General features: G+C 40.9%; 1 protein-coding gene across 6 annotated transcripts in view; it reads right to left on the bottom strand.

Annotated features, from left to right (window-relative positions):
* The window catches only part of KALRN (kalirin RhoGEF kinase), a 534,707-nt gene that overhangs the window by 228,856 nt on the left and 293,356 nt on the right, over nucleotides 1-12,495 (bottom strand). The gene's annotated exons all lie outside the window — the stretch shown is intronic.

The raw sequence follows: 12,495 nt of genomic DNA, 5'->3' as shown, positions 1-12,495 counted from the left end.
GCTCTTCATAGGACACTCCTTCCAGCGCTTTTACCAGCTTTGTTGCCCCCATCTGGATGCATTCAAGTATCTTAATGTCCTTTTTAAAATAAAATAAAATAAAATAAAATAAAATAAAATAAAATAAAATAAAATAAACAATAAAAAAACCCCATACCAATCGTATGTATTTGGGCTTTTCACTGACCCCTCCCTGCATTTTTAAGGAATCAATCAATGTAGCACAGCATTTTGGTTTCAACCCAAGTGCATTTTCAGAAAATGGTTCCATGTAGTTTTCCCTCTACTCCTAGCAACTACACTTGTAACCAGTTTATTGCTGCATGTTTCTAGGCAGATTACATTGAAAATAGCTGTGTCTAATGGTAGTCCAGGGCAGAGTCCGTGGCCCAAATCTGGGCAATTTTTTTCCAGAACACTCTCCCCTTGCACAGTATTTTACAGCTGTTCATTATATTTAAGAGGTTTCAATGTTAACTGTCTCCAAGATTTCCAATATGTTGTGAACCATGCCCATCAGCCAGATAAAGATGTTTAGTTGTATACATCAGGAGAAACACGAGGTAGGGGAAAGGGGCAAGTGATCAGATACACTATTGCATTGAACACAAAACAACATAACCCAGACACTGCAATTTCTAAGTAGATGTTTCGATAAGCTGAAGGGGAACGAGGCAGCACTGGTTTGCCTTACTCTGTGTTAATCAAGTTCTGGGGCTGTGAAAGGCAGTTCCAGGCACAAAGGTTCCTCATATCGATTCAGAGGGCTTTGTCACCTAGGTTTTACCATGTAAAAGGCATGGAAGAGATGGCATCTCTAGAGGCCAGTAAGTACTGACTAGAGAGAGAACTTAGATGACTAGCTTAGATCTGATCTTCTTGACTAAAGACTAGTGATGTGAATGCCATCTGATGCCTGCAGGCTGAAGCTTCGGAGACTTATTAGGCTTTCTCTGATGTGATATCTCCTTTATGTTCTTTAGAGTCGTGACTCGACTCTTCAACACCAAAGATGAAATCGCAGTATTATTACTCCTGCTGTGAAGATGGGATGTCGAGACAAAGTTCAAAGCCAGATCCATCTCTCACTGAAAACAGTAAAAAGGATCTTACTGACTCACTTCTCAGTGAGAACTGGGTCAGCCTCCTAGCCATTTACTCAAGATCACAGGAGGAGACAAAAAATGGCAAAGGGCTAAAAATAGAACTCTGGAGGCCTCGTACCCCTGTTCTGTGGGTAGCACTCCTCCCTGCAGAAACTACAGCACGATTCACATTCACAAAATGATAATTATGGCGCTGATTCTGCATTTCTTCTCAATCCTTATAAACTATTGTAATCCTTAATTATGAAGCAGTAACTGAGCTATGAGATTCTTTGCTCAAGCCATTTTCTTAAAATTAGCTCCAGTTTTTTGTTTAGGTTAAGTGATCTCACAGTCAGGCTTTTGTGGAGAATTATATCTTTAGTAATTTGATATTCTAAAGCTAAAATGAGTGACCACAATGAAGCGTTTCTTTGATAAATAAATCTGGGGTTTAAGGAAGCATCCATCTTTGTCAAAATTCCTCCTCCCTTAAGAAGGGCAAAGGCTAAGTGCATATGATGATCTAATGTAAGATGTGATTTTATTCAGTTTGAATTTCACATAATCAAATCAAGACCTATATTCTTACTTGTGCTCTATTGCTCTAATTTAAAACAGACTTTCCAGGAATTACAGTTACAGCAGTTAAAGGCAGAACATCTCTGAGGCCATGCAGCCACTTGCTCTATCAGTACAGGATTGTTCTCTACTGTACACTAGAACGGAAACTTCTTCAGACCTTTTTAAAAAACACCCAGGTTAATGAAGTTTCTACCACCTTCTTTTGCAGACTGTTCTTCCCTTAGATATGGCAATTCATCTTAAATTTTTCTTGTCATAATTTTGCCCCATTCTCCTTGCACTATTCATAGAATCATAGAATCATTTAGTTTGGAAAAGACCTTTAAGATCATTGAGTCCAACCGTAAACCTAACACTACCAAGTCCACCACTACACCACGTCCATAAGCACCTCATCCAAACATCTTTTAAATACCTCCAGGGATGGGGACTCAACCACTTCCCTGGGCAGCCTGTTCCAATGCTTGATAACCCTTTCAGTGAAGCAAAATTTCCTAATATCCAGTCTAAACCTCCCCTGGTGCAACTTGAGGCCATTTCCTCTCGTCCTATCACTTGTTACCTGGGAGAAGAGACCGACCCCCACCTCTCTACAACCTCCTTTCAGGTAGTTGTAGAGAGCGATAAGGTCTCCCCTCAGCCTCCTTTTCTCCAGGCTAAACAACCCCAGTTCCCTCAGACGCTCCTCATCAGACTTGTGCTCCAGACCCTTCACCAGCTTCGTTGCCCTTCTCTGGACATGCTCCAGCCCCTCAATGTCTCTCTTGTAGTGGGGGGCCCAAAACTGAACACAGCATTCGAGGTGCGGCCTCACCAGTGCCCAGTACAGGGGCACGATCACTTCCCTAGTCCTGCTGGCCACACTATTCTTGATACAAGCCAGGATGCCATTGGCTTTCTTGGCCACCTGGGCACACTGCTGGCTCATATTCAGCCAGCTGTCGACCAACACCCCCAGGTCCTTTTCCACCAGGCAACTTTCCAGCCACTCTTCCCCAAGCCTGTAGCGTTGCATGGGGTTGTTGTGACCCAAGTGCAGGACCTTGCACTTGGCCTTGTTGAACCCCATACAATTGGCCTTGGCCCATCGATCCAGCCTGTCCAAATCCCTCTGTAGAGCCTTCCTACTCTCAAGCAGATCAACACTCCTGCCCAACTTGGTGTCATCTGCAAACTTACTCAGGGTGCACTCGATTCCCTCATCCAGATCATTGATAAAGATATTATATCCTTGAAGTTTGAGCTCTTCAAATACTACAGCCTGTTATATTCATCTTTTGATGGACACGTAAGAACATGCCTACCTTTAAATGAGTGAATCGGCTCTGTTTAAGTAGTTTAACAAATGAGTGTCTCGGGTAGGTTTGTGAGTGCAAGCATACGTGAGTGTTTGTCCAAGTATCAGTCACTTGACAATTTCAACGAAATTACTACTATTCTCAGAACTGCATCTATTTGTGAATGCAGTCTAGGAACCAGAGTGCCTGGAATGTCACCTATGCTTCAGCACACCAGCAATGCATAGAAAACCTCTCTCCTAGCTCCTGGAAAAGTTATCTTTGCAGCTGGTACATGGGGTTGAAAGGTCCTTACGCCTTTCATCTCCCATTATGCGACTATGGCTCATTCACAATGTTTTAAATGATTTTTCTTCAGACATTTTCTGGCTGAGCATCTGTATTTACTGATCCATTGTTACTTCTTTCCTCACTGGCATTTGAAGCTTAGCTCAGTTCAGGAACATCCACAGATTTGGGGAGTGTGAAGTTTGCTCCCATTTCAGATGGCTAAGAGGCCAGATAGAATACCATGCTGGTACTAATTACTACTTTACTACTCCAGTAATTCCACAATTTCAGTCGATTATCTAACCATAAGGGATTTTTCAGCATGAATGAGAAATAAACAGTTCCCAGGAATGATGAGGTGGATATCACACAGCATCCTCACTAAGCATTGCCAACAACCAGATATTTTTCCATGTATTGTTATCTTTTATTTATGATTTTCCCTCAGGGTTCACATACAAATTGAGATGAATTTATTATTTGAATTTAAAAGAATGACACTTGCACATTACATCAAATGCTGAAACCCCAGATAAATTGCTTAAAAGCTACCTTAGACCTTCAAACTAATAAATAAGCAAGATTAGAATTAACAGCTGGAAAAACATTAGCTAAAAGAATTCTCCTTTGTGCTATTTCATACTAAGTGCTTACTTTAGATTAAAAAAAATGTTGCCTATAGTATATCACATCAACTGTTCATCTCAATCAGGAGTGCAGTCATACATCAGGTAGAGAATACTCTTACTACCACAATCACGCTAATTAACTCCAGTGTGATCACAACCATTACTCAATGAAATGCCAGTGAAATATAGAGTGAAATAATGTTTTAAATGCCATCTAATATCACACATCATATCCAATATTAATAAGTATGCAAAGACACATAGATGCAATGTGTGTGCACATACCACATACACAAAAATAACAAGCTAACTTCTTAGCTCAGTGTGGTCAGCTTAACCATCGCTGAATTTTTTGATCACTACTGAAAAGTACCATCTATGCAAGGACTTTACTTTGAATGCCTCCAAAGCTATTTTCTTCTTCTAAATCAGAATGCTCAGAAACATGTTTGGCAAAGATCTAGACTTTTCAAACCTCTGCTCAGAATTTTTTTAAAAATGTTGCAAGATTCATTTTTATTTTTGTTGCAAGGGGGAAGACAAGGGATTTCATTCTTTTTGTAGGCAGAAAGACTACACCCATGAAAGGCTTCACCTGGAGCCTGGCAAACTTCCTCTTTCCTCCCTTTTTATTTCAATGACTGGATATGTGCAATCTCCTCTATTAAATAAACCACTAAGCACTTGCTCTATATGCGATAGGTAAATAGTCCTACTCTTTCCAGGGAAGCAATCTGCACACTTCATGTTGTAAGGAGGGCATATCACTGCAGGATTACACTGGACTGATACACATCCTTGAAGAAAGTGCAGTTTACCAATAATACATGCACCCTTACACTTTAGATGTATGATTGGGATGAGATGGGATTTAAGAAGTTTTGATCTACAAAACTCCACAGAGGAGCTGGAAGAACACCCCTTTGGCACAAGAATGAAGTTTTAATCCTACAAAGCCATCTTCAGCATCTTTCCTGAGGCAAGAGAGGTTGCCAGCTGAGACAACAGTGCTGGCCCAGGAAGGCTCATCCACTCAGTCTAACACACAAACAACTCTGTTTACAAACTAAAGAACTATCAGAGGAAACAATTTTTGGAGACTGCATTGAAAAAACTTGACAGTTTTAACTGAAGTAGTCTCACAGCCCTTCAAAGCCAGCAGTTATACCTCACTTTGGCACCTTAAGGCACCCTAAATAGAAAGAGTATCTACTTAATATGGAGGCTTATTTTGTGCTTATAGGGGAAGGAGTAGGAAATATGATGACAGGGTTATACAGGTAAAGATCAATTAATACTCTCTGGAATTTTTTTTTTTCTGTCACCCTACTGCTCTTCTGGGAGAAGCATACCTAAACAGCATATTAAAATGAGATGATGAAATACTCCTGTTGCTGTTAAATATTTTCAATATTTTATGAACTCTACAAGGATGTACAAGAATTAGGGAAGATGTCTGAAATTGATGATTATTGGCCAAGTTTTATCCTAGCATTTGATCCTTCGTAATGTCCATAAAAAGAGCTTGATCCCTTCTCTTTGAGAACATCCTCGCACAGTAACAGGAATGTGGAAGTGAGCAACAGCAAGGACAGCAGAACAATGAAGACAACGTAACCAACTGACATGCCATTATACAGTAGTCTTGGTACCAGACATGAAACCAAACTGGTTTTAAGGCCAAAAAATAGTATCATCTGATATTGGTTAGTGTTATGCAGCACAGCGAGTGTACCAGTAAAACAGTATTATCACTGCACAATGGCTTGATAATTGGGTGATTAGCAGAGTGTATGAATGAGAGCTGCTCAAGTGACTATAAGGTAACTGAGCCTTTGAAACTCAGCAAAGGTGAGGAAAGCATTTTGGTTTTTTGCAGAGATGACAAGGAGGCACAAGGCGGCAAACTGTCAGGAGTGAAATGCAGCATTTTGAAAGCTTCTCAAATGATAAATATCATCAACAAGCCCAGATAGTTCACGGCAAAGCCCCACAACTTCTTTATGACGGGGGAAAAGGGAAGGCGAGTGGAGAAACGGAGAAACAAAGAAACGTGGCAGCTCAGAGGTGAGCAGCAATTTAGGAGGGCACAGTACTGTTTTCTGTCCCAAAGGCTCAGCTCGCATCTTTTCTGAGCCCTGCAGACATGAGTACAATCATGACAGCTTTATCAAGTCCTGCCAGTCTCCTGAACTGAAATAACTTCAGGCATTCTGGGTTTAACATCATGCTCACAGTTTGGAGATTTCAAAGACAGTATTAAAAGGCTTGTGGACTGTCAGCAGCAGTGGGAGAAGTCAGTACCAAATACAACTGGCAACACTGCTGCCTTGAAAACAGAGGCAAAAATAAACCTACAAGGATGTGAATTCTGTAAACTGCCTGGCTTTGTTTCTAGTGTCTAGGGTTTCATGAAATCTGCTTTAAATAAGACAGCAAAGCATTTCCTCTCCTCATCTTCCCCACATCCACTACCCCGACTCAGCTGTGCCTTTATTTCCATTAATGTAGAGACAGGTTATAACATCTTTCCTGAAGCACATTTTGAGCGACATGGGACTGTTTATAGAATGAGATAATGTTTAACAGAAGAAAATTCAGCAAAACTTTGTCCCGAATTCTCCAAAGCTTTCAGCTTAAGAATTCCTATATAGCCAAATATAGAATCTAGGCAGTCTGGAGCATAACACAGTACTGCATATACATCACATAACAGTCATACTTTCTTTCTGTCTGGTGATATGTGACAAAAATATTACTATAAGCAACATAGGCTGCTGCAAAAAGGTAAGTCTACCACGAATGCATCATAGGACCTCAAGAATTGCAGTGAACTCTATTTTGCCGTAAGTTAAAGGTCACCTCTGACAAGGAAACTGATGTTTGACAGAAAAAATACGGAGGAAGATATGCCAGAGCCTTTTAGGAGGGTCAGTGCACTGCTGCTACCTCAGGAAGGATACAGAGATTTAATAAAATTTTTGCTGCTGCTCCTTTGAAACACAGATTATCTCCCTGACACACTGCATTGCATCAGCTCCCATGCACCGACCCAGAGGGGAGTGGTGCAGGAAATGGGCATCATGTCTTGCGGTGCAGCTGAGTTAGTGCCATGTGCTAGCACTGTCTCTATTCCCTCTAGACTCAGAGGGAAGCATGGAGTCCCTTGGTGTTCTCCTGGATCCCTTCTATTTGCCCAGGAAAGTTTAACTTGTAGCAAAGATTCACTTAAAAAATTGGTCTTTCCATCCAGAGTAAACCTCACACTTCAGTACAATGCCTGCTGGAGAAAAAACGTGATGAGAATAAAACACCAACACCTCTGTTTTGCTGACAATTTGGATATTTCCATTAGGCAGAAGGATGTTTCTCAACATACCCTGTGAACAGGAATGGTAACATTCCACCTGCCCACCACTCAGATAACCTCCATCCCCATCCGCCTGCTCTCTGGACCTCAGATAATTTGATGGTGAATACCCCTCTGCTATCTACAAGAACAAAACAGCCTCCCCAGCTTCAATTAAAGTTGAAGTAACTTCTTACTTCATCTCCTTGTTCCAGCTCAGTGTCCTTAGGAGCAGGTCAGCAAGATGGTCCCTTTGGATTCAGAATCTCTTCACTGTCAACATTAATTCAGCTCTCCGTCATGGTTTACACATTGGAATTTGTTTCAAATTAGTAGAAACCATTCTCTGTATCCAATTAGATTTATAAACCATTTTTTCACCACTGTTATTTCCCTGACATGTGAACTGTCCGTACAGTTTACCCACCAAATTAGTTCTTCAGAGGTGCCACCAAAGCAAAGTGGACTAAGGGCTTAGTCTTCCCTAAAACTTAAAAAGATTAAAATCTTCCGTAACAGCTAGTGAGATGTACTGCATACTTATAATGAGGAAAAATAAAAGGGGTTTTCACTACCCTGGAAGTAATAAGCCATTTTATTTATTTATTTATTTTACACCAGACTTATTCATATACTTCAGAAAAGTTCCAGACAGGAACTAACATTTTTCATATTGGTCAGAAAACATTCATATAGGGGGCATTTTAAAACTGTGTTCTACCGTGTGAAATACAATTGAGGTTATCCATAATTACAACAAAGATTTAGAAAGACAACTTTTTTTTTTTTATTTCTGGCTCTTATTAGGCGGCCACACATGATCTGAGATAAATATATCTTAATAATGACTTACAGTGAGAGATCTGGTACAGAACAGTATTCCCACCAGAAATCTTATCCTATAAAATGTATTGATTTTTGGCATGTAGTAGATCTCCAAGAATATTGCAGGCATATGAGATACTGCCTCTATAGTCAACATTTGCGAAATTTTTTACTATAAAATATCCTGAGAGCTTTCTAGTGTATTCTTTATTTAATGTTGCCAAATCCTTCCCTCTCCCTATCCAATCCCCCTTCCTCCAAAAATCTCAAATCAGGCCCCCAAAGGATAAGACTGGACATAATATGAGACAAAAACAAAGATCAGAGAAATTCTCTTTGAGCTGTCTTTTGATCTCTCTCTGCCTGCTATCCTGGAGTCCCGCTTTTGTGCCAAGCCCCAAGCAGTAGGATCTGGGCACCTGCCCCCCCCCCCCGCTGGAGGCATGCCCAGCAGGTCCGGGCAGCAATTCACACTCCCCTCACCATTCTCATCCCAAAATAGTCTCCTTATTTTGTGTTCCTATTCTAGCACACAAATCAGAGTCTGCTCTCTGCTCTGAAGTATCTTTTTTTCTGTCCCACATTTGCATGCGACTACAAGAAAACTAAATTTACAAAGGTTAAATGACCTAGTGACCCAATTACCACTCCCAAGGGGGAGAACGCACTCTGGTGTGTTGACTGATATTTCAGCATGGCTGCACAGCCCTGGCTGTGCTGTGGGGCTGCTTCTCTCCCATTTGGTTTTCAATGCGTGACAGAGGAGTGGAGCAGGAACAGAGCTCATCACTTGGTGTGCACAGAGGAACTGTACTTTGGCACAGATAGACTATGAATCCTTTGGGAAAGGGCCTGGTGCTGGGAGGGACAGCTTGTCACCCCATGAAATGAGTTAGCAATGGTTACTTTTTACAAAGGAGGAATGGTGTGAATGCATTCCTGGCTGGGCAGTATTTGTTTGAGCCACTTTTGCGGTGGGAACAAACACCTACCCCTAATTTTAAAAAGGATTCAACTAGGTCCATTTTGAGCCTAAAACAAACCTCAGAAGACAACAGAAAGTAACACTGAAATTGCACTAGACCTCTCTCCCTCGTCATGGAGCACTGCAAGTTTCAAGTCCTTCACTCAACTTTGATGTGTGGGCACTGACAAATCCGAGTTCTGGTTGTCAGTATAAATCCTGGCCACAGGCAAAACAACCACGAGCCAGTCGCCAAAAACTAGTGCTCTCAGCCAGTTCTCCTCTCCGTGAGCCAGTCGCCAAAAACTAGTGCTCTCAGCCAGTTCTCCTCTCCGTGCAGAAACACCCTTCATTTCACCGAACACTCAATGCATTCGCTTCAGCTCTCAGGTTGACACATTTAACGTGACAACTGCACCTTCCATTCCCTGATATTAGTGAGTCACAAATGCCCTTTTATGCTGTGCACTTTTGCATTGAGCCCTAATATTACTCTGGGGGATGCAAAAGCAGGCTCTGCTCTCTGCTGCATAGCTGTGGATCTCACTAGTGTCATGAGGAGTTACCTACACTGTGCAGAAAAAACAACCTCTATGCATTGAACAAAACATTCTAATAATAATGAGGGTTGCATGTTAATAGGACACAGCGTCCCTGTTTTGGAGCACAAACTGGTTTCTATTGTATTAGCTGCATACTAATATAGGCAACCATGCTAGACAAACACAAGTGCTCATACTCACTGACAGTTCAGAAACACCTCCTGTCTCAGTCCCTGACTTCTTGCAAATTCTGCAATTTCTTTCTCCCCAAACAAGCTTCATTTTAAGTGTAGTGACATGAGAAGGCTGATTCTGCTTGCTTTTCTCATGTCAATCTTACAATTTCTCTCCCTAGCTCATCAGAGGCAGTACAGGGAGAGGAACCTGCACTTTTGCATGTGGTAGTACTCTGAACCAGACACTAAACAAAGATGCCTAAATGCCTCAAACCATATGCTATTTCCATAGTGACACAAACCAGTGCTTTCTTGGGGCTTGCTTATGCAAAACCAGACCTCACAGACCACAGTTATGGAGGGCAATATTAATGGCTGGATTACACGCACTGAATCAGCAAGTGAATTATTTACACGCACATTAGGATTTTTATCCCTGTTCGCACACATGTAATTCCAGAAGACCTCTATAAATCCACTGATGTTGCGCTATTTCTATACAAGAGAAAATGAGATCTGAACTCTATTGCAGGGAAATAAATTTTAAAAATAGGTTTATATGCAATAAAATGTTGGTTGAATAATTTCTATTTATATATAATCAGTATAAAACATTTGCAATAGTCTCATAATGCAAATTTAGTTTTTAGACAATTCAAATGCCTGATGTGAGAATAAGAGGGCATCCTTCATCCGGACAATTAGGGACCTGTGACAGGAAAAGAAGAGAGGGACAACCACACTCCCAAACCTCTTCTCTGCAGTGTAGATACAGCCATTGAACTGGATTCTCCACTCTTTAGAACAAGTTAATTATAAGTAATTTCTCTGAAATGGGAAGTGTGATTTTCTTCTAAATCTCGTGCAGCAGAGTGATCAATCGGAGCCAGCTAGTCTATTCCCAGAACATTTGCACAATGATAATGAATACCTAAAACCTGTCCTTGTAAATTATTTTGGTCTGTTACTGAATACAAATCTCTTTGATATGGGCTTAATCTACATGAAATTTCCTTTACCAAATGTCTTCAAAGCAGCATATTTGTGATTTGCAGCAATGTCATAATACAGTTGCTGTGGCTAACGTTGTGCCATTCTCCTAAAGACACCACTGGCTGCCCTGGAGGAAGCAGCACAGCCACAGGCAGCTCCTTCTACTGCCCTATGACAAAATCAGAAAGTAAAAACGCTGATCAGATTCATAGTGTCTCCCTTCTCCCCAAGAACCTCGCCGCCATAAATAGCTACAAGAAATTGAACTGAAGAGTACTAGTCCACCATCATTACAACAGATTGGGACATTGCTGCAATTAATCTTCCTGAATCAATAGGTACAGTTAGATAACCCACTGACCTGCCAATAAGAAGAGCACAAAGAAAAATGATCAGAGGTGATCAAAAGCCTTTAGATGACAATGGTTTTCACCAACATACACAGGTCAGTCAAAACAGCAGTGGTGCATCTAAGTGTGTATATTTCACAGAAATTGTCAATGGTAAATATCTTTTGTTTCAGCTGTATGTTTATTCAGTTGAGACATCAGTACCACGTTGAATATATTTTTAGTATGCATGTTATATAACACATCTGTGTTATAATTTTCCAATGTTCTCTTTAAGAAATTTATGGCCTTGAAAAAACAAATTCCAGGATTTTTCTTTAGAAAATTCTGGCTTTCTTTTCTAATTCAAAATGAAACGAATTCAAAAACTCAGAATTCCCCACACAATAGGAATTCCATTTTCCAGAACCTCTAGAATTAAAAATACATATTTCTTAAATAGCTTAAATGTTTTCCCAGTCTGCCATGGGAACAGCATTTTGCATTTATAGGCAAATTAAAGGAACATATTTTAAAGACACAAAAATAAACCTACCCAAATAAACCAGCAATAGGAAGCTACTCCTGGCAATTGTCAAAAATGCATTGTGTTGCCAAGTCTTGAGATTTTATAGGGAGTATTTAGATTGTGAATCATGCTGCAGGCGGTTTCATGAAAAGATCCAGCTGTCATGTGATTTTGGAAGAGAAGAAATAGGAAAGAAAATCACTTCTAGCTTGAGGAGAAATACACTGAAATGCAAACTCAGAGACATGGCGTAACAGGCACAGCTCTTCAAGTGACTGCCCCAAAGATTCCTGTGCCATTCTAGGGCCTCTCTAAAAACAGGTTCCCCATTACCACTAGATCATGGAGTACCAATGGCCACCAATTCAATTACATTGCTATCCAAACTTTCAGAAGATTAGCCAAGACGCTCTTTCAGCAACCTCTGCTAATGAAGTCTCCATGGGCATGTCTAGCTAATGCAATGGAGCATGTAGTGATATCCACAGAGTATTCTGAAGAGTATCACACTTCCTCAGGGAAAATACGTCTTACATGACCTGCTTCTGACTTAGGTCTGGCAGTCAAGTCCCCATAGCATTACATCTACACTGCTATACTGCGCAGCCCTTCCCAGCCTTTCTGGTTCCTGGCTCAGGCTGTGCAGAACAGTTTCGGTATCTCTGCCCTTGCAATGCAGATATGTCCTGAGTCACCCAGAAGTTGCTAGACTTCATGCAAAAAGTTATACTATTGCTTCCATAATAAATTATCTGGCTCTTCAGCTATGCTGCTAGAAGTTTTTAGATCCAGAAGTCCCAAGATAACCTTCACAGACAATCCATATATAGGCAGTTTCATTTTTCTCTGCTGCCTGTGACTGCCAGATGCAGCCTGCTGCCAGCCAGGAGAAGAAACCAAGAGCTCTGGAGCCCAGACTTC

This window comes from Mycteria americana, chromosome 9, assembly GCF_035582795.1.
Source record: "Mycteria americana isolate JAX WOST 10 ecotype Jacksonville Zoo and Gardens chromosome 9, USCA_MyAme_1.0, whole genome shotgun sequence".
Lineage (NCBI taxonomy): Eukaryota > Metazoa > Chordata > Aves > Ciconiiformes > Ciconiidae > Mycteria > Mycteria americana.
This window is presented reverse-complemented; position numbering and strand designations above follow the sequence as displayed.